Genomic DNA, 23152 nt, shown 5'->3' with positions numbered 1-23152 from the left:
CGATCCAAGTACATTGTTTACTTTTTCCGCGTTACTCATCGTTGTGTTATCGAACTATTCAGGCTAACCTATTCTCAGTGTTCCTCTCAATCCACGATCAACCACTGTGAGTATACTCGATCCCTTTTTGCTTTCAGCACTTTTGGGTGTTACATACGTAATCTATCAAATTCACAAACAACACAAACAATTTGAACGCTAACCTACTTGCATGTATTACTTGTCTAAATGATTGCTGTTTATTATGTTTACACGTGGAGTGCTATCTACCTGCTTTAGCAACGTAGTACTATAGTTTGGACTCAGCACCCGTTCACACGGGGGTTGCTAAGGACAATTACTTGCATGGATTACGGTGGTAATCATGTATTGCGAACTGTCGCGGACAGTCAACTTGAAGTCATTGGTATCGATGGTCCCATGTTGATAATTTACATGCATCGTTTGCCCATGTGTACGTGCTTGGTTATGCGTAAACTATTCGAACTCTATATGCTATATCAAACTTGTGTACTCACCTTTACATTATATGTATTGACTTTTATTTTAACGTATGTGACAGGTGTTTAAGCTACTAGCGTGCTAGGGAAGCGAGGCAATAATAAGCTTCTAGGAGCCAGTGACCTTAGGACAGTGTCCATATACCTGCTCCAGGGCCATAATTATCTGTAGATCTTGTACTGGCACCTGTAGTCAGTAAGATCTATAGTTAGCTGTCTAGAAGTCTTAAAACAATATTTACTTTCGGTCTGTAATAATTAAGGATTTGAGTTGTCGGAACAGTTCCCATATTGTTTAGTTGATTTCTATGATAACTTGTTATTATTTGGGACACGGTATGGGACGTGTTATATAACTGAATTGTATGATAGTTGTTGTGGAAACTTCTGAACAATCTGTTTCGCTCAGTGCCGCGCCCCGATGATTCCGCCATCGGTTGGGGTGTGACAAAAACAAAACTTCAGGTCAACTTCAAATATGAAAAATCATGAATATATCATACGGATGGGAATGAGATTTTTTACTGAAATACTGGTACCATATCTGTATCGTACAAGTAACGTACCGATGTCATACCGTACTGATCATAAACGGTACCGGTATCGGTAATAGGTTTTTCGAAATTAGGTATCGGTAAAAAACGGTATCAGTACCGGTATTTTTCGGTAAATACCGGTAGTAATACCGAATTTAATAATCAATTCCAAGGGGTTTTTAGGTTGGATTGAAGATGCGATAAATATGCAAAACAAAAGAGGAAAAGGGAAAATGCAAAGTGATTAGCAAATTAACCAATATCAAATTTCTTTTGTTTGGTTATTTTTAATCAATTATGATGCTTTTTTAGACATGTTTGAATTTGGATGTTAAAAGTCGAACCCATGGATGTTTACCTTTCGATTACATTCCTCTATATATTATTCTAGTTCAGTTAATAATGGATGGATGGGTTGCACATGATATTTTTTAGGTAAAACAATGGATGACACCAAAGCGGTACCAATGTGGTAAAGTACTGAAATACCGGTAGCGATACCGATACCGTAGTGGTACCGATCTATAAATACAGTACGGTAATCGGTATCCACATTTCCTCAATTTCGGTAATAGTATTTACGGTATCGGTACCGGTACGGTATCGGTATCATACCGATCTCATCCCTAATATATCATTAGGTTATCTATAATAGCTTCGTCTTTTTTTACTATCATGTTAAAAGATGAGAAATGTTATTGTATAAGAGGAAAGAAGGGTAGGAAGTGTAGAAGAGAATTTTGACCATTGATTTACAAGATCAATGGTTTAAATTAAGTGGTCCCCAAATATATAATTCACAAAACTAAAATTAAGGAAAACAAGTGGGGAAAATGTCAAAATAGAAAATCCAATATTGTTGACTTATTAACACATTTCCTTCTCGATTTTCAAACGGCTATAACTTTTTCATACGTTAAAATTTTCTTATAAAAATTACACCGTATTAACGAGCATTTCATTCTCTTTAATTTGAGCACCCTATTGCTATAATTTTCTTTAAAAAAATAATGGATTTTGAATATTCATTACGTGATTACGTGATTTTGAATACCGAGTAAGTGACTGCGTGATCTTCAATACCCATTACGTGATTACTTGATTTCATTATAGTATTTATGTGAAACCCCATTAAGTGATTATGTAATTACGTAACTATAGTTGACTATGTATTATTACGTGACTACGTGATTTTGAATACACATTTCGTGATTACTCGATTTCATCGTAGTATTTATGTGAAACCCCACTGATTTGGGGCATAGACATAATACGAGCCATAGCACGAGCTACGGCTCAAACTCGTATTCACAGTGTTAATTTTTTATTCTTTCGATGTTATATAAAGGATACCCCTAAAAAAATACGAGGATATCCCTAACAAAAAATAGGATACTCTTAAATCTAATTCTTTTTATAAAGTTTAAAAGTTAATTTTTGAATTATGAAGATTCTGTAAACCAAAAAATTGGATATTATTATCGATTGCAAATTTGCAATGTTTGGGTAATTAATGATATCATGATAAACCTCCTAGCCCATCATAAGCCCAAACCCAAATCAATTTTATTATTGAAACATGCCCAGTTACCATTACTCGTCTTATGGTGGAAACCGAAACACATAGTTCTTGTCATTTGGTTTATCGGGTAGTGAAGCTAGCTTTGGTTTTACCGGTTGCAACCGCAACCGTTGAAAGATGTTTTTTTTTCTAAATTGAAGCTTGTCAAGACAGATTTACGCAACTGAATGAGCCTGGATTATTTGAACAATGCTATGGTTTGTGCTGTCGAAAAAGGAACTTTTGACGACGTGATGGAACATTTCAAGCTATGAGAAAAAGAAGAGGGTAAGTCTATTAGGTATTATTATTTTTATTATTATACTTATTATCGTTTTTTATTATTATAAGAATACACCTTAAAAAAATTTGTGATACCCCTGGTTTTAAGGTCTAGCTCCGCCACTGCCACTGATTGATTATGTAATTATGTAAAAACAAAACATGTAATACATAATATTTCATATGAAATACCTAATACTTCAGATATAATCATGGATTAATGATAAATTATATACAAAACATTAGCTAAACCAACCTATAATAAAAACATAATGTCGTATATTAGAGCCAAACCAACCTATAATAACAAGTTAACAACATAATGTCGTATATTAGAGATTTAACCACGTAATAAATCATAGACAATCAAGTTCTTATTGTTGAATGTGTAATCACGTAATAAGCATTATTGTATTAACATTAGTTATAACAAATCATATTGAATGTGCAATGATTTACGTTGAATGTTTAATCACGTAATGGGTATTTAAAAATCACGTAGTCATGTCACGGGTATTCAAAATCACGTAATGGGTATTGGATATTCAAAATTCACGTAATCACGTAATGGGTATCCAAAGTTTTGTAATTTTTTTAATAAAACTATAGCAATAGGCTGCTCGAATTAAAGAGAATGAAATGCTCGTTAAAACGGTGTAATTAAAAAAAAATATTAACATATGAAAAAGTTATAGTCGTTTGAAAATCAAGTAGGAAACTAGTTCAAGGGAGAAAAATACCATTATACCTTTCCATCCTTAAATTTAGAAAGACAAATGTATGGTCATGTTCTCTCCTACATTTTCGTATGTAATTCCTCTCATATACATGATCTCTTAACGTTAAAAAATATCATGTCAACTTCAAATATGAAAATAATGAATATATCGTAATAGTTTCATTTGTTTTGACCATCATGATAAAAAAGGGTTGTATTATTGGCACACTTTGCAAAATTATATCGACACTATCAATACGGGTCGTATAGGCCCATACGACCCGTATTAGGGTAACTTAAATTTCCAAGGTCAGTCAAAGGCTGACACTGTCTTCACACGCTCCTCTAATACACATCGTATAGGGTTATACGATGCGTATTGGTAATAAGTTGTCTATCAACTATGACAGATATGGTTCACATGCAAAACCTATACGGATCGTATAGGCCTATACTATCCGTATTAAGTATGAGGTTACTTTCTGTCACTCAATAGTGACATAAAGTGATTGAAAGGAACATTACATCAGCCTTATACGGGTCATATAGGCCTATATGACCCGTATTGGTCTGTGAATTTGCATTCTGCTTGGCCTTTATAAACGAGGAAGATGAAGACGCTTTACAACAGATGGAGGGCGACTGCAGGCGCGGATAAACGACCATCATGTCCGCACTGAGGCCTTTCTCATGCGGGCGATCCATGGCGATCTACAGGCGACTATCGAGCGTGGTCGGACCCCATTGCCGATACCGACGTTGGCGCCTCGCCTTGGACAGGACCCGGGGTCGTCAGGCGCGACTCAAGATCCAGGGCCCTCAAGCACGACTCAGGAGCGTCAGGATGCGGATCTAGCGATTTAGGATTGTTGTACTTGTTTTTTGTATTTTGACTGTTTATGTAATTTGGACGATGTCATGTATAATTACAAACTTATTATGTAGTTAAATTTGCAGTTTCAGTTTATTTATATTTGTAATTGTTTATTTTGATTGTTTAGATTGGTTTGCTTGGTTACGTCACGATAAGCTATAATACGTCACGATAAAATATAATAAAGTTAAAAATGTGATATGATACGTCACGATACACAACAATACGTCACAATAAAATATTAAAAAGTTAAAAATGTGATACGATACGCTATAATACGATACATAACGATATATAAATAATAAAAATTTTAAAACTCATTAAAACAAAAATAACCAACAATAAACACCAATAACCAAACCCAAAACACAAAAAACCAAACCCAACACATCAAAATTCAAACCTCAAAAAATCAGGACCTCGATACGGATCGTATAGCCCTATACGATCCGTATAAGCCAGCCGCCAGATATTCGCTGAACATGTTAGTCTGCCATGTCTTAACTTAATCCAATACGGATCGTATAGGCCTATACGATCCGTATTGGAATGTTAAAGTGCGGGGATAGATTCCCCGACGTGCGAATAGAATCCTCTTAAAAAAATAATGTTATATCATTGTCACATACATAATAACATAAATTTTCAGTTGTTTTTTTTTTTTTTCACTTTTGGTATGTAACGGTTTTATAAGTTTTCATTTCTCACTACTCATTGAAATAATATTTAAATAAGTTAAATAAACAAGGAAGTGTGATACCATAAAATTTATTCTGAAATTTCTGAAGTTCTAACTACAGTTTTACTAAAACGATATATTGTTTAAATAATCTGAATAAAATTCATGTATTTATTATTTAACGAAAACAACATTTTACCAGTATAAATAAATAAGAGGTGGGTGGGAAAGGCAATGCTTTGTGCCTCTTTCTCAAAAAGGAATAAAGTTAATGCAACAATATGATCAATCGAATATAAAGGTTGTCAAATCAATTTTAAAACCATTAGACTTTCCGCAATGCAAGAGGCTGCATTTAGTACATGCATCCTAGTCATCACTGCCACATCAGCTTTTTACCCATCTTTTCCACATGCACTCTCTCTCCTCTATTTAACTCCAACCCATTCTTCCCACATGCATCCTCTCTCTCCTCTATTTGGACCCACTTTCTCCACTTTCTTCACTTTCTCTCTCTGCACTTAAGTGCACTTCATGAAGTGCAAAACCCATTAAGTGCACCCCACCCCAATGCATCCTTCACAAATACACCCTCCACATCATCAAGTGCACCCTCTCCAATTGAAGCATTGGAGACAGTCTTATATAACTTTACATTGTTGGATAATATGACGCTGAATGAACTAATAAACATCAAATTTGGGTACTTTTTATGTATTTTCTTGCAGTTTTTTTATTGTAAGTTATGTAAAACTAAATTCGGTTATCTGTCGGGTATGTGTACTGATTCGAATACAAATATCCACAACAAAGGTATGAGCATATCATACGGTGGTTGTGGTTCGATAAACATGACAATAGTGGCTAATGGAATGATGTTTGTGGTGTTAGCAAAAATCAGAATAAAAAGGCAAAACTTGATTTATCTTTCGCCAACTAGAGTGGTCAATGAGAACCATGTTGGCGGTGTGAACAAGAACCCAACGAGTTAAATGTCATTTTAGTTCATATGGTTTGAGCCACTTTGACAGTTTAGTCCAAAGGTTTCATTTTTCGCTTGTATGTCCAAAAAGATTTCACCATTGCCATTTTAGTCCACTGGGTTGACTTCATTCATTTTTTCTGTTAATGAGAAGTGCAATTCGGTCATTTTATATGTAATTCTGTTAACTAGAAGGGCAATTCAGCCATATAAAATGACTGAATTGCTCTTCTTGTTAACAGAAAAAATGGATAAAATTAACATAGTGGACTAAAATGATAATGGTGAAACCTTTTTGGACCTACAAACGAAAAAATGAAACAATTGAACTAAACTGTCAAAGTGACTCAAAACACAGAAACTAAAATGACAGAACCTAAATAAAGAGGCAAAACTTGATTGTTGGCATATCAGAGACAATAGCGCGTCTCATTTCACATGATAAGATTTGTGAATGTGAAAGATCATCAAAAGCTAATGTTTTGAAAATTGGACTTTTATGTGTATAAGAGGTGTACACTTCAAATCTTATAACCAGTGGCGAAGCTTGAGATTTTCGACCGGGGGTGGAAAACGTATATACCCAAAAATTTCTATAAACCTGGGGGTCGAAAACGTATATACCCAAAAAATTTTATACGAAAACTACATACTATGCACTACTGAGCGAAAAATTTGGGGGATCGGCCGCCCCCTCCTGCCCCCACTATGCTTCGCCAATGCTTATAACCTGTGTATATAAGAGGCATGGTATACTTTTTTTATGTGTTTTATAAGAGTTAAAATCCAACGTTGAATCCAGTTTACCTTGTCTTGGAATAAATCCAAGATGATGTTCTAGCAAAGAAAAAAAAAATCCAAGATATGATCATTGGCGGTGAATAAATTTTAAACACGGGGATTAGGTGATGAGATTTAAAAAACAAGAAATCTAATATTAAATTGTGATGAAGTTACCAAAAAATCATGCGTTATTAAAGATAAACATAAAAAAAATGAAAGTCATACATATATGGTATGAAACACATTGAATGCAAATCTGAACAGATTACACAATTTCTTGAATGCTGACTGTTTAAATGATGGTCAACTTATTCGTGGTACTCGAACATAGTTTAGACTTTTCAGTATAGAAAACTGACTGTTCTAATCGGAAGGAGAATACAATATTCTGATCTTTCCAAGAAATTTCCTAATTAGAAACATCAAGATATCAATTTCATTTAACATTCTTTTTATAAATATTCCAACATTTTAATGATTAGAAAAATAGGGTAGGGATATGGTAAAAAGTGTCTAAAATGTGAGAAGGGTAGTAAATGTTTTAAACCATTAGATATTTGATCTAATGGTTGAGATCAATAGGGTATAAAATGTAAATTGTGTTTTAATTAGAAGGACCTTATGTAAAATTAAAGGGCAATAGTGACTTTTCTAACGTTTCAAATATGGTAACCGTTTCAAAACCCCAATCAATCTCCTATAAATCAGCGAATTTATGGTAACTATTTCAAAACCCTCATCAATCTCCTAAAAAAATCAGCGAATTTCTCGTACTGAAATAAATTCTTCGATTTCCTTTACAACAACTTTTTATAACACTATAAAGAACAGTATATTACATGATAAAACACTATAGGAAGATATAACACTATCTGTTTACTATAAGACACTATACATAAATAAAACACTGTTGATGGGGGATCAAACACTATGAAAAGGAACAATATATTACAAGATAAAACACTATAAGAAGATATAACACTATCTGTATACTGTAAGACACTATACAGAATAAAACACTATTGACGAGGATAAAACACTATGAAAAGGAACAGTATATTACATGATAAAACACTATAGAAAGATATAACACTATCTGTTTATTGTAAGACACTATACAAAATAAAACACTATTGATGGGGATAAAACACTATGAAAAGGAGATTAAAGATACCTGTACATAATATAACACTATTGACTGGGGAATATAACACTACAACAAGAACTTACCGTAAACAATTAAATGTATAGAACAAATCGAATTCGAATCACATCCCTAATATATCGCCTGATATTTTTGGCAGTTATCTTTGGAAATCAATTAATTGATAATATTGACAATTACTAATATACCCTTTTGAATTAATTAAGATAAGGGACACTTGTCATTCCCAAATTATTTCTCACACTTCTCACAAAAGTTGGACTTTTTACAGGATCCTCTACCTATATACTAGAAAAATATACAACAAATATACGATTTCTTTGCCTTGATCACCATTCGAAAATGTGCGATTAGTTTCGTATATTATACATGAAAAGTGAGCCTGTGCTAGTAAATAACAAAGACAGTCGACAAAAGAAAATACAATCGCTTTAAGCCCCCAACTTTAAGAGCGAGCATATTGACTAGGTTAATCAACATAGTTAATTTTTTTCATGCAATAGAACTAGTAAACACCATATTTAACAAAATTTCAGGTAAGGGGCGTTACCATATAATTAAACTATTAAATCAGCCTCTCATGTTTGCAATGTGATATCATCTGTCATAAGTGCCATCCCTTTCGATTTAACTTATACCCTAACTCAGTTACGTAGCTTACTTATTGTATTACATGCCATAGCGTAAGAAAACATACTAATAAATTAAGAAGTCAGGTTTTGGGGTGTTACATAGAGTTGCGATGCGGCGGTTGTAGTGTACAAAACTACAAATGGTGGGTTTATAGTTTCAAAATGAGTTACTTTGATGATAATAAGTCATGCTAGGTTGTAATGTTATATGGGGTGATATATTGCCTAATTCACGGGCTTTATTAATTATTATTTAGTTAATTTTTGATGATGATAAGTTATGTTTGCTATAAATGAAGAGTAAAGTGCAATTTGCGTCTATGTGATATGTTGCAAAAATTAACCCAAGTCTCTGTTTTAAAAAATGGATATTTGAGTCATTGTGGTTTCCAATACATTACACCCTACATCCTTTTGTTAGTTTGAACGTTTGAAAATGGTTGAAAAGTTTATTTTACTCTGAGTTAATAGCCAAAATGGTCCCTGAGGTTTGCTCACTTTTGCCACTTTAGTCCAAAATCCAAAATTTTTAAATCTGGTTCCCTGAGGTTTGCATTTTGTTGCCATTTTAGTCCAAATTTCAAAAACCTCATTTTTTGACTGTTACAACCAGCCTATTTTGTGTCCTTTTGCGCAGGGGTATTTTGGTCATTTTTATGAGTTATTATAACAAACCCATATCAAGAACCCAGATCATGTCTCTCAAAGCAGATCAAGAACCCAGATCAACTCTCTCTCTCTCCTCTCTCTCTATAGCACCACCACCACCACCGCCACCTCCTCCCCCTTCTCACCACCGCCACCGCCACCATCAACACCCACCCCACAAGCACCACCTCTTCAGAGCACAACCACCCCCGTTCTCCCCCCTAAAACCCTAGCTTTTACCCTCTCTTTCTCTCTCTAAACCTCGCCGGAGGCGATGATGATACAACAACTCTCTGCACCTCCCCTCTCTCTCTCTAAACACACCTGACTCTCTCTCTTCTCTCTCTCTATAGCTTTTACCCTCTCTCTCTCTCTAAACCTCGCCGGAGGCGATGATGATACAACAACAACGATCAGAGGGTTTTGACTTTATATGAGGTACAACAGCAACGATCAGAGGCGATGATGATTTTTTCGTTGTCTGAGTGAATTGAGTGAAGCTTGAGACTTACCGTATTTTGGCGGGGTAATATCCGGCTATTGAAGCAGCCGCAATGTTTGCAGCCATGGCGGTTGGTTCCTCTTTGTTTTGATTATTATTAACAGATCTAGCCTCTTCTAATTCTTCTTTTTCATATTTTTGTTTTTTATTTTTATCAAGGGTTTTGACTTGATATTTTCGGTGTTAATTAGTGTTGTTGATTCGTCATAGTTGCAGGTGTTGATGTTCAGTTGTTTGAGAAGATGATGATTCAGTTGTTTGATGATCTGCTTTAGAGAGATGATCTGGGTTCTTGATCTGGGTTTATTATAATAACTCATAAAAATGACCAAAATACCCCTGCACAAAAGGACAAAATAGGCTGTTGCAACAATCAAAAAAGGGGGTTTTTTGAAATTTGGACTAAAATGGCAACAAAATGCAAACCTCAGGGACCCAGATTTAAAAATTTTGGATTTTGGACTAAAGTGGCAAAAGTGAGCTCAGGGACCATTTTGGCTATTAACTCTTTTACTCTTGATCCATTTTGTGAAAAGTCTATTTTACCCCTGATTATTATTATTACACCTTAGAGTTTGAAATCCTAAATCACATCATCGACACATCCACCACCATCTCCGATTTATCATCACTTCTGGACCACCACATATCGCCGCCACACACTACCCTCACGACCACCGTCATTGTTGGCCACATGCTACCATATCACCACGAAACCTATAAGCAAACACCTCCTTCTGAAATTAGACATGAATTTGGAAAACTGATCTTCATCACCAACACCAAACTAACACGCCTTTGAATCTATTTACCAAACTACAACTCAAATGGTAATGGTGATGGTGATGAACAACATACACCTTGGAATCTGATATGTGCGGTGGCGGTTGTGGCTGAAGGGTGGCGGCACCATTGATGGATGGACGAATGATGATGACGTGTCACACCCCGATTTCCACGTGTCTCACCGGTGGGCCCGGTGGGGGATTACTGTGACGTAGTTGGCAACAATATAGTCAAACCACACAATATAAACGAATGCACAGCGGAAGCATAAAGATAAATATATTTCAACATTAAGTGTAATATCAAGGTATCACCATTGTTGAAATAAAATCCACAGGGGATCTATAATAATAACAAAAGTATTGTTCAACAGACATCAGGCATCTTAAGCTTGCGAGACTTCTAATGATGCCAAGGAGAAATCCCAGCCAATTACGCATAGTACCTGCATTTAGTCTTTTTAGGAAAATACGTCAGTTTACACTGGTAAGTACATTCAACTGACACTTTTGTAAAATGTTTGATAAAATTGGTTTAAATGCTCAAGGCACAAACTCTTTATAACTTGGGATAATTTATAATCAAATCTTGTAAAGAATTACATGTTACCATGCGTTCGGTCGCCCGGGTCGTGCCGGGTTAAAGTTTAATAGACACGCCACATAGCATAAAACCATGGCGGGTAACCAACGGCTACACTTTTATAGTCATGGACATAATGCCGGGTGTACGCCTACACCCGGATGTCGAGGTCGTGGCCATTCGTAAATGCTGCCAAGTATATCCGGGACATGGTCATTAAGCCCCCAAAGGCGTAAAGCCAACAAAACAAGTTTTTAAACGGGTCACATTGATAATACCCAACTACTAATGAGTTGGGGTAAATTGCCCGACCAAGCGGTATTTTAAACACCGTAACCCAAGCCCGTATAACGGAAAATAAGTTAAAAGTATTTACCTTTGCAAGTATAATTCCTTAGTTGAAATAAATTGCAGATAGCTTTTACTGGTCCCCTAATCTGGAACGAAGGTTTAAATTAACCTATTAGAATCCTAACGGGTCTTTAATTTAGCCGTAGCTTAGACCGGTCAGTTTAAATGGATAGTTACGGTTTAATCGCGTGAAAGGCGAAAACCGTGAATGGAGTGTGATTTTGACCCAACAAGTTTGAAGACTTGTTTTATATGGGTATAATAATCATACTCTGGATTTTGGGGTCAAAACAATATGGTTTGACCCGTTTCGGCTAGTTTATGTAAACTAGTTACATAAGCCGAACCATGCGCGCGAAAGGCGCAACGGGTAACCGTTAGAGTCCTACATTGTTTTTCCTAAGTCAATATGCCCTAAAGAGGTTGTGGTATCAGTAGGATACCTTCCATAATGCCCGTAACAAGTTTAAGTTCATATTATGCCCCGTAGGGGTATTTCGGTCTTTTTTAAAGATTATAAAAGAGGTTTATGAGTTCTACAGGAAATCTGAGTTTCCTGAACAGTTTATAAAGCCTAAAATACTTTATTTATTAATTAAAATCAGTAGCAACTGGAATCGGGTCAAAAGACCTTGTAGAACTCAAGTTATGGCCGAAAAGGGTATATTCGGTATTTACCGAACCGTTGCCATAACCGCAGGTTATGAGCAGGTTAAAAATATTTAAAAATCTTTAAAAATCCCAAAATATTATTTTAAATCAGTGAGTAAAAGGTTTGGTGTCGAAATCCGGGTTTAGATAGGCGTTATGCTAATTGCGCTATTTAATTACTAAAGTTTCGCAATTTGCGCTATTTAGCATAACTCCTATTCTGGACCTTGGATTGACATGAAATTTTAGGGACATGCTTAGAAATCAGTAACCAAGGTTATGATCCTTTCCCATGTCCGAAATTCTCGTTTTAATTTAAAAAGGGCGTTACGGTCAACTTTTAAGCATTTAACGGAAATGTGTAAAAGACTCGGACAAACAACGAACCGGTCACAGAGGGTTATACCATCATGTAACCTGGTCCTAAGAGAGTCCTAAGGCATATCTAAATCAAACTTTAACGGGTCAGAACTGAAGTCAATGCAAAAGTCAAACTCTTGCGACTTTCGGATCCGAACCAGGTCTAAACAGAAAATGGTCGGATCAAACAAGCTTAGACTAGTTTATATACTTATTATCATGTTTTATGAGTGTTCAAACACGTTACATATCATCTACATTACAGATTATGCAAGAAATCGCAAAATAACATTTCTGTTGACTTTTTCTAAGCACGTTTGACTCGACATTCGGACTAGTTAGAGTGGGAATCAGAGGGTGCCCTTTTAGGGGTTTAATGTCCACATGATTACCATCATAAAACTATCTTTGATTCGACAAACCACTGGACCATTCGTGATTTATCGCAAAGTCAATCGTTAATTACGACGGATTGACTTTTAAGCTAAACTAAGCAAAAACTAAGCCATAAAAGGGTTGGCATACTTACAGAAGCTTGGTGCACGACTTAGAATGTTAGAAGAGTGCTTGAGAGCTCCAGAGATGGCCAAGAGAGCAGGTTTGAGGTGTGCTTCACTTATGCACAATGCCTTGCCTTTTATAGTGAAAAATGAGGCTTAGGATCATTACACATCAACCTACAAGGCATCATGGATGTTCAGCAGGTGGCCCTGGGTGCTAGTGGGCATGTAGAGGGCGCCCATGCTTCATTTATTGCTCAAATGATCGTTCACAACTTCAAACAGCAAGTCTGTCCAAGAATTCTGCATCTGGGACTTGTACGCGGCCCGCATTAGGATCAAGCAACTCACACGCGGGCCGCATGGATCGTAATGTCAGAAAACGTATCTTCCTCTGGCGCGCGGCCTGCATTAGCTCTACCTTATACATAACGCGGCCCGCCTGAGGGTTAATTATCAAGATTTTCAAATCTTTTGTAATGATTAGCCTGACCTTTCGGTTTCGAAAGGGTAACTTTGCGATTTGGCCCTCGATTATTTACGATTAAGGGCCTCGTGACTTTTACCCACATTGTTAAGCCCCCGGTTAGTTTAATTACTATCCGAAAAGCCTTAACTTTCATTGTTGACGCTTTTAACCCCTCGCATACGAATTTGATCATAACTTTCTCGTTTTAAAACGGAACTTCACGAAATTTATATAGTATATTCTAGTGAGTATATTTTACTGTTACAAAGCCTCGGGTTCGTCAAAGGGTCACTCAGAGGTATAAATTAAACATGTTGACACAATTAACCCCTGTAGCTTGTAATCTCTCACTTTCTCCCGCGTTTCGCTCCGTACGATCCATGATTTATTCGTTTGAAGGCACGAGCATCATTTAGGGTTACTATACAGTATATTTACCCTTCGTTAACATTTATAACCCTCAAATTTAAATACTTTCAAGGTTTGTCAACTTTAGTCCTTTATTTAATAATTAATGCCACGTGTAAACTCATGACACGTGTTAACACATTATTGGACACAAAATTTCGAGGTGTTACATCCTCACCCCCTTAAAATAAATCTCGACCCGAGATTTACTCAAACAAATAAGGGTATTTTTCTTTCATTGTGGCTTCAACCTCCCACGTGAATTCGGGACCTCTACGGGCATCCCACTTGACCTTTACTATAGGTACATGCTTCCTTCGAAGCTTCTTTACCTGTCGATCTTCAATCGACAAAGGTTTTCCCACAAATTTCAAGCTCTCATCTATATGCACATCTGTATGGGGTATTACCAGTGATTCGTCAGCGAAGCACTTTTTCAGATTGCAGATGTGGAACACATTGTGAATTCCATTGAGCTCTTCTGGTAAGTTTAACTTATAGGCAACGGACCCGACACGTTCGATAACCTCGAAAGGTCCTATGTATCTCGGGCTTAGTTTGCCTTTCTTACCGAAACGCATCACCCCCTTCCAGGGTGATACTTTAAGTAACACTTTTTCACCTACTTCGAAGTGAAAATCTTTACGCTTTGGATCCGCGTAACTCTTCTGCCTATCTCGGGCAGCTTTGAGACGGTCTCGAATCTGGACAATCTTGTCCGTCGTTTCGAAGACTATCTCTGGTCCTGATAATTGGACATCTCCAACTTCCGCCCAACAAACAGGCGATCTACACTTTCTACCGTATAATGCCTCGAAAGGCGCAACCTTAATGCTGGTATGGTAGCTATTGTTGTAGGAGAATTCGATTAGTGGTAGGTTCTTATCCCAACTACCACCCAAATCGATAGCACATGCACGTAGCATGTCTTCCAACATTTGAATAGTACGCTCACTCTGACCGTCTGTCTGAGGATGGTAAGCCGTACTAAAGTTCAAGCGCGTGCCCAAAGATTGCTGGAAACTTTTCCAGAAATGAGACGTGTATCTAGTATCTCGGTCGGAGATAATAGACACAGGTATGCCATGTAAGGATACAATCTTATCAACGTATAACTGGGCCAACATATCGGAGCTATAAGTCTCCTTGATGGGTAAGAAATGAGCTGACTTAGTCAGTCTATCGACTATAACCCATATTGTGTCATTTCCTTTCCTCGTCTTGGGTAACTTGGTAATAAAATCCATAGTTACACATTCCCACTTCCATTCGGGAAGTTCAGGCTGTTGTAGCAAGCCAGACGGCTTTTGATGCTCAGCTTTGACTTGCGCACAAGTCAAGCATTTGGCTACATAAGCGGCCACAGACTTTTTCAAGCCTATCCACCAATAATTTGCCTTTAGATCCTGATACATCTTATCAGCTCCAGGATGAACGGAATATTTGGAACTATGGGCTTCCTGGAGGATAACATCTCGTAGTCCTCCATAAATTGGAACCCATATTCGTCCATTTAATCGCAAGATTCCGTCCTTGCTAAGAGTTAACTGCTCCTCAGTTACTCCCAGCTTCTCTTTAGGATAGTTAGCTTCCAACACAGCTTCTCTCTGTGCAGCTAACAACCTTTCAATCAAATTATTCTTGACTTCAATGCTCTTGGCATTGATCCGGATAGGTTTCACCCTTTCCTTTCGACTTAAGGCATCAGCGACTACATTCGCTTTGCCGGGATGATATTTGATTTCACAATCATAATCATTTAAAGTCTCCATCCAACGGCGTTGCCTCATGTTTAGCTCCTTCTGATTAAACAGATGTTGAAGGCTCTTATGATCCGAATAGATCACAAACTTGATACCATACAGGTAATGCCTCCACAGCTCCAAGTCATGGGTGGTGTAATTCTTTTCGTGCACCTTTAACTGTCTCGAAGCATAGGCAATAACCTTGCCCTTCTACATGAGCACACACCCCATGCCAGTGTGTGACGCGTCGCAGTAAACTACGAACTCTTCGGTACCTTCAGGCAATGTCAGCACAGGAGCGTTGCTCAGCTTTTGCTTTAGGATATCAAAGGACTCTTGCTGCTTAGGGCCCCAAACAAATTTTATCTTCTTCTTGGTCAGGGAAGTTAAGGGCGCAGCAATCCTTGAAAAGTTTTCAATGAAACGCCTGTAGTATCCGGCTAACCCCAGGAAACTACGAATCTCTGTAGGCGTCTTTGGCTCTTGCCAATTCATTACGGCTTCTACCTTAGCGGGATCCACCTGGATACCACGCTCGCTGACAACATGTCCTAGAAATTGGACTTCTCGTAGCCAGAATTCGCACTTGGAGAATTTGGCATAGAGTTTCTCATGATGTAGAAGTTTGAGAATACAGCGAAGGTGTTTCTCATGGTCAGCTTGGTTCTTCGAGTATATAAGAATATCGTCGATGAAGACGATGACGAATTTGTCCAAGTACGGCTTGCAGACGCGATTCATGAGATCCATGAACGCAGCCGGTGCATTAGTGAGCCCAAAAGGCATCACTAGGAACTCGTAGTGACCGTAACGAGTCCTAAATGCGGTTTTATGTACGTCTTCATCTCTGACTTTCAGTTGATGGTAGCCTGACCTCAAGTCAATCTTCGAAAAATAACTTGCCCCTTGTAACTGATCGAACAAATCGTCGATCCTCAGCAAGGGATATCTATTCTTTATCGTGACTTTATTAAGCTCGCGATAATCGATGCACAGACGCATCGATCCGTCCTTCTTCTTAACAAACAGGACAGGTGCTCCCCAGGGAGACGAACTAGGTTTGATGAAACCTTTAGCTAGTAGTTCATCCAGCTGGGTCCTCAACTCCTTCATTTCGGTTGGTGCTAGCCTGTAAGGTGCTCTAGCAATAGGTGCTGCTCCAGGGATGATATCGATCCTGAATTCCACTTGCCTATCTGGTGGCAAACCAGGTAGATCTTCAGGGAAAACTTCTGGATATTCCGAAATGACGGGAATGTCTTCTATCTTCAGTTTAGGCTCTTCAGTAATCACCTGTGCCATGTAGATGACACAACCCTTCTTTAGACATTTTGAAGCCTTGAGCATAGTCACTTGCTCAGGCAATCCGTACTGGGTATCTCCCCGAATGGTAAGCGATTCACCAGACGGAGTCTTTATCACCACTTGCTTTCTGTTGCAGACGATTTGGGCCTGGTTGTGAGATAACCAGTCCATACCCAATACTAGGTCAAAACCGGCCAATTTAAAGGGAAGTAGAGATAGAGGAAAAGAGTGGTTCTTAATGGATATCACACATCCATCTAACACAGTGGAGACGATTTCTATGGTGCCATCTGCTAGCTCTACCTCGTAATTCACATTTAAGGTTTTGACAGGCATATTCAGCAATTTGCAAAATTTATGATCTACGAAAGACTTATCAGCGCCCGAATCAAAAAGTACTCTTGCAAAGATATCATTTACGAGGAAAGTACCTGTGATCACGTTATCGTCTAGCACTGCTTCTTTCGCCTCCATCCTGAAGACTCTTGCATTGGTCTTTTTGGCTTCTTCAGGCTTCTTGGCATATTTAGGGCAGTTGCTTTTAATGTGCCCTTTCTCGCTGCAGCCGTAGCAGGTTGCATCTTTTATCTTTTTGCAATCCACGGTCTTGTGGTCCTTGGACTTGCATAACCCGCAAGCATACGACTTCGACTGAGTCTGCAAGTTCGATTCGAGCCTACACTTTCCAAAGTGATGTCTCTTGCAATTCTTGCACTTGGGCTTCTCACCAGACTGTTGCCCATCCTTCCTTGACTCCGACCCTCTCTTGTTATCACCGTTTCCACGGTGCTTCTTGCCCGACCTCCGTGAAGTATCATCTTCACGCTTTCTCTTTTCAGCCTCTTTGTTCCTTAGCGATCTTTGTCGGACCGCATCAAGAGTAAGGGACAAAGATATGTCGGCTACAGATCTAAAGGTCGTTGGCCGAGAGGCCTTCACGCTTGCCTTTATCTCGGGGGCTAACCCACCGATAAAACGAGCTATTCTCTTTGGCTCCGGGGTTACCAGATATGTAACCAACCGGGACATCGTGTTGAAGCTCGTGAGGTAAGCTTGACATTCAAGGTTTGTCATGACCAACGATAGAAAGTCGGTCTCGATCTTTTCAGCCTCATGTTGAGGGCAGTAATTCTCCTTGATGAGAGAAATGAATTCCTCCCATGTCATGCTGTATAGAACAGCCTTTCCCGAGGCCTGAACCAACGACCTCCACCAAGCCAGGGCCTCGCCCTTGAATGATTGTGACACATACTTTACCACGTCTCTTTCTGCACAGCCGCTGATGTCTACCACGGTGTCCATCTCGTCAAGCCACGTCATACAATCGACCGCTCCTTTCTCCCCAGTGAAGTCTCGGGGTTTGCATGATACAAAGTACTTGTAGGTGCAGCCTCTGGCGCGAGATGCATCGGTATACACTCTTTTTTGACGGACACTGTTTTCATTGGACGAGTGATTATCATCGTCCCTTTTAGGCTTGGACGGTGGTTTGCTGTGAGATTTTGAGTGGGTTTTCGGCTTCGAGTGTGGTTTGGATATGGTTCTGCTCCGGGATTCAGTATACTCCTCGTATTGTCGATCCAGGGCTGCCTTAACAGCATTGTCGACAAGAGCTTTCAGTTCTGCGCCCGTCAAATGAACCTGGGCGTTATCATATTCGTCCTCTTTCGAGTGGCTATTTTCTCCACTAGGATCAGCCATGGTAACTTGAATCTGTTACAGAAGATAACGAAAATTTTTATTTAGGAGTTTATTATGGAATTTTCTTTTATGGCAATTCATTAACCATGGTAACAGAGACCATATCTGGTTAATTTGTTACTCACTTTTATTTAGGATTTGAACATACTTATCCTAATCACAAACAATATTGTTATTGGCATAAAAGCCTAGTCACGAGGACGTTTTTATAATATTAGCCGGGATTACAGAGAATCAAGGCATGAAGGTTTGAACCATAGTCCTTTTACCTATCTGACAGGGAGTCATAGACCACCACTGTCTTTTGTCTTATATGACAATAATTATGGCCCGTAGGCACTACACCACTAATGGATGTTTTAATAATTTGGCCCGTAGGCACTACATCACTAATGGATGTTTATAAGTTTGGCCCGTAGGCACTACATCTCTAATGGATGTTTAATAAATGATCATCTTTATTGATGATTTAACCCATGATTTATAACTCATTAATTTGGGCCTTGGAATCCTTAGAAGGATTCTTACACAAGAATGACGCGTGCGATTTTAACGAATCACATCTGCCATGAATGTTAACATGATTACAAAGGTTAACTGGGAATCTGAATCTTTTAATCAAGTCTTACCATCTTGGCCGGATCTTATAAAGACACTTGGCTAGGTTTCACTCTTAAGATTCTTTATTTAGGCAGATTTAATTTAAAAGGAATGATTTTTGATTTATTTCATATATAATACTAACAAAAATGAAATTTATAACATAACATTCCATAAACTTCAAATACGATTACACGCTGCCCTAAACGGGACTTTTTAATTAAATAAGTACCTACGCAAAGGTTTATAGAAAAACAAGTCCACGTAGGGACCAATACAAGATAGATGTCCTCGTAGGGACTAAAAGATAAGTCCACGTAGGGACTGAAATACGATAAATGTCCACGCAGGGACTAAATTGCAAATTCAACATTACATAAGGAGACTAATGGTCTCGTTTCTTCCTTCCCTTCAGTAGGTTTGCTAAGCCTTTGAGAAATCCGCGATTACTCTTACGTTCTTGTTCGAAGTCTCGTTCCACACGGTTTAAGCGGTGGAGTATTTCTTCTTGCTCCGGTGGAGAAAAACGTGGCTGTTGCGACGGTTGCTGAACCGGAGGTCTAGGAGGTATTGGATACCCATGAGCTGAGTAATCTGGTCTCCAAGAGGTTCCATGAAGCGCATTATAATTAGCCGCTACCACATATGGATCGGCATCATAGTTATAGTTGTAGTGCGTGTGAGTCGGCTGCTCAAACGGATTGTACGTCGTGGAAGCGCCGTACGCTGGTATCGGATTGTCATATCCGAATGGTGGCGGAGGTGGTGCAACTGGTGCAGAATTCACCTCTGCAGGGTGACCAGAAGGTTCCCCTAATTGTGGTTCTTCTTCAGGTACTGACGGAAAGTGACTAGCACTCGAGTGGCGAGGGGTGCTGAAATGAAATTCCCCTCCTCGGGTAGACATCCGTGCTCCTGATCTTCTACGCCTTGGTGGATCTGGAATTACTGGTTGAACCGGTGGCGGTGGTGGTGGCGTAACGGCCACAAACCGCGAATCCTCAGAAGGATCCTGTTGTTGCTGTTGGTCGTGAGGCGAGAAATGATGTGAAGGTGTAAAGTACCAATTATATTGGTCAAACCTTGCCTGGTAGCTATCGGGACCTTGATAGGGCGTTCCATGGAAGGATGACCCATCCGAGATCTCGATTGGATGATTGGGAGTACCCCTTGCAGGCTCGACGGGGTCTGTATCCTCGTCCATATCCACTGCATTATCTTCAGAAAAGTGATCCTCTGGTCCTAAAGGGTTATACCCTATGGGTTCTTGGACATAATCCGCCGGGTTAAACTGTCCTACGAAGAAAGGTGAAGGATCGCCATAAGAACGGTGCGAAGCGGATCGCTGGAGAGGTATAAAGGATGGTTGAGGGTTATTGGGATTATTTTCCGAATCTGGTCCAAATGAATGGCGGTATGAGGGTGTTGAGCTATGCGAGGTAGAATGTCTCGCAGGTTCAAAAAGGTTTCTTCTTCGTCTCTGTGGTTCCTCACTTCTTGTACTGGAAGGAGCTCGCATGTTCGAAGGTCCAGCCTCGTGATCATTGTGAGTAATGATCATTCCTCTGCCTCTTCCTCCTCTTCCTCGTCTGATTGCAGGTGGCATATTCCTGCTTTCAAAACTTTAAATAACAATAAACAATAAAAAGACAAACTGGAATAACAATTCGAATTTGTCCTATGTTCTTGTCTAGACTCAAGTATGTGCAATTGTGTCATTGAGATTAAACACATAAGGATAGTGTTTAATTCACTCAATGTTGGCTCTGATACCAACCTGTCACACCCCGATTTCCACGTGTCTCAACGGTGGGCCCGGTGGGGGATTACCGTGACGTAGTTGGCAACAATATAGTCAAACCACACAATATAAATGAATGCACAGCGGAAGCATAAAGATAAATATATTTCAACATTAAGTGTAATATCAAGGTATCACCATTGTTGAAATAAAATCCACAGGGGATCTATAATAATAACAAAAGTATTGTTCAACAGACTTCAGGCATCCTAAGCTTGCGAGACTTCTAATGATGCCAAGGAGAAATCCCAGCCAATTACGCATAGTACCTGCATTTAGTCTTTTTGGGAAAATACGTCAGTTTACACTGGTAAATACATTCAACTGACACTTTTGTAAAATGTTTGATAAAATTGGTTTAAATGCTCAAGGCACAAACTCTTTATAACTTGGGATAATTTATAATCAAATCTTGTAAAGAATTACATGTTACTATGCGTTCGGTCGCCCGGGTCGTGCCGGGTTAAAGTTTAATAGACACGCCACATAGCATAAAACCGTGGCGGGTAACCAACGGCTACACTTTTATAGTCATGGACATAATGTCGGGGGTACGCCTACACCCGGATGTCGAGGTCATGGCCATTCGTTAATGCTGCCAAGGATATCCGGGACATGGTCATTAAGCCCCCAAAGGCGTAAAGCCAACAAAACAAGTTTTTAAATGGGTCACATTGATAATACCCAACTACTAATGAGTTGGGGTCAATTGCCCGACCAAGCGGTATTTTAAATACCGTAACCCAAGCCCGTATAACGGAAAATAAGTTAAAAGTATTTACCTTTGCAAGTATAATTCCTTAATTGAAATAAATTGCAGATAGCTTTTACTGGTCCCCTAATCTGGAACGAAGGTTTAAATTAACCTATTAGAATCCTAACGGGTCTTTAATTTAGCCGTAGCTTAGACCGGTCAGTTTCAATGGATAGTTACGGTTTAATCGCGTGAAAGGCGAAAACCGTGAATGGAGTGTGATTTTGACCCAACAAGTTTGAAGACTTGTTTTATATGGGTATAATAATCATACTCTGGATTTTGGGGTCAAAACAATATGGTTTGACCCGTTTCGGCTAGTTTATGTAAACTAGTTACATAAGCCGAACCGTGCGCGCGAAAGGCGCAACGGGTAACTGTTAGAGTCCTACACTGTTTTTCCTAAGTCAATATGCCCTAAAGAGGTTGTGGTATCAGTAGGATACCTTCCATAATGCCCGTAACGAGTTTAAGTTCATATTATGCCCCGTAGGGGTATTTCGGTCTTTTTTAAAGATTATAAAAGAGGTTTATGAGTTCTACAGGAAATCTGAGTTTCCCGAACAGTTTATAAAGCCTAAAATACTTTATTTATTAATTAAAATCAGTAGCAACTGGAATCGGGTCAAAAGACCTTGTAGAACTCAAGTTATGGCCTAAAAGGGTATATTCGGTATTTACCGAACCGTTGCCATAACCGCAGGTTATGAGCAGGTTAAAAATATTTAAAAATATTTAAAAATCCCAAAGTATTATTTTACATCAGTGAGTAAAGGGTTTGGTGTCGAAATCCGGGTTTAGATAGGCGTTATGCTAATTGCGCTATTTAATTACTAAAGTTTCGCAATTTGCGCTATTTAGCATAACTCCTATTCTGGACCTTGGATTGACATGAAATTTTAGGGACATGCTTAGAAATTAGTAACCAAGGTTATGATCCTTTCCCATGTCCGAAATTCTCGTTTTAATTTAAAAAGGGCGTTACGGTCAACTTTTAAGCATTTTAACGGAAATGTGTAAAAGACTCGGACAAACAACGAACCGGTCACAGAGGGTTATACCATCATGTAACCTGGTCCTAAGAGAGTCCTAAGGCATATCTAAATCAAACTTTAACAGGTCAGAACTGAAGTCAATGCAAAAGTCAAACTCTTGCGACTTTCGGCTCCGAACCGGGTCTAAACAGAAAATGGTCGGATCAAACAAGCTTAGACTAGTTTATATACTTATTATCATGTTTTATGAGTGTTCAAACAGGTTACATATCATCTACATTA

Source organism: Helianthus annuus, chromosome 2 (assembly GCF_002127325.2).
Source record: "Helianthus annuus cultivar XRQ/B chromosome 2, HanXRQr2.0-SUNRISE, whole genome shotgun sequence".
NCBI lineage: Eukaryota > Viridiplantae > Streptophyta > Magnoliopsida > Asterales > Asteraceae > Helianthus > Helianthus annuus.
The sequence above is the reverse complement of the archived record's forward strand: the minus strand, read 5'-3'. Positions refer to the sequence as shown.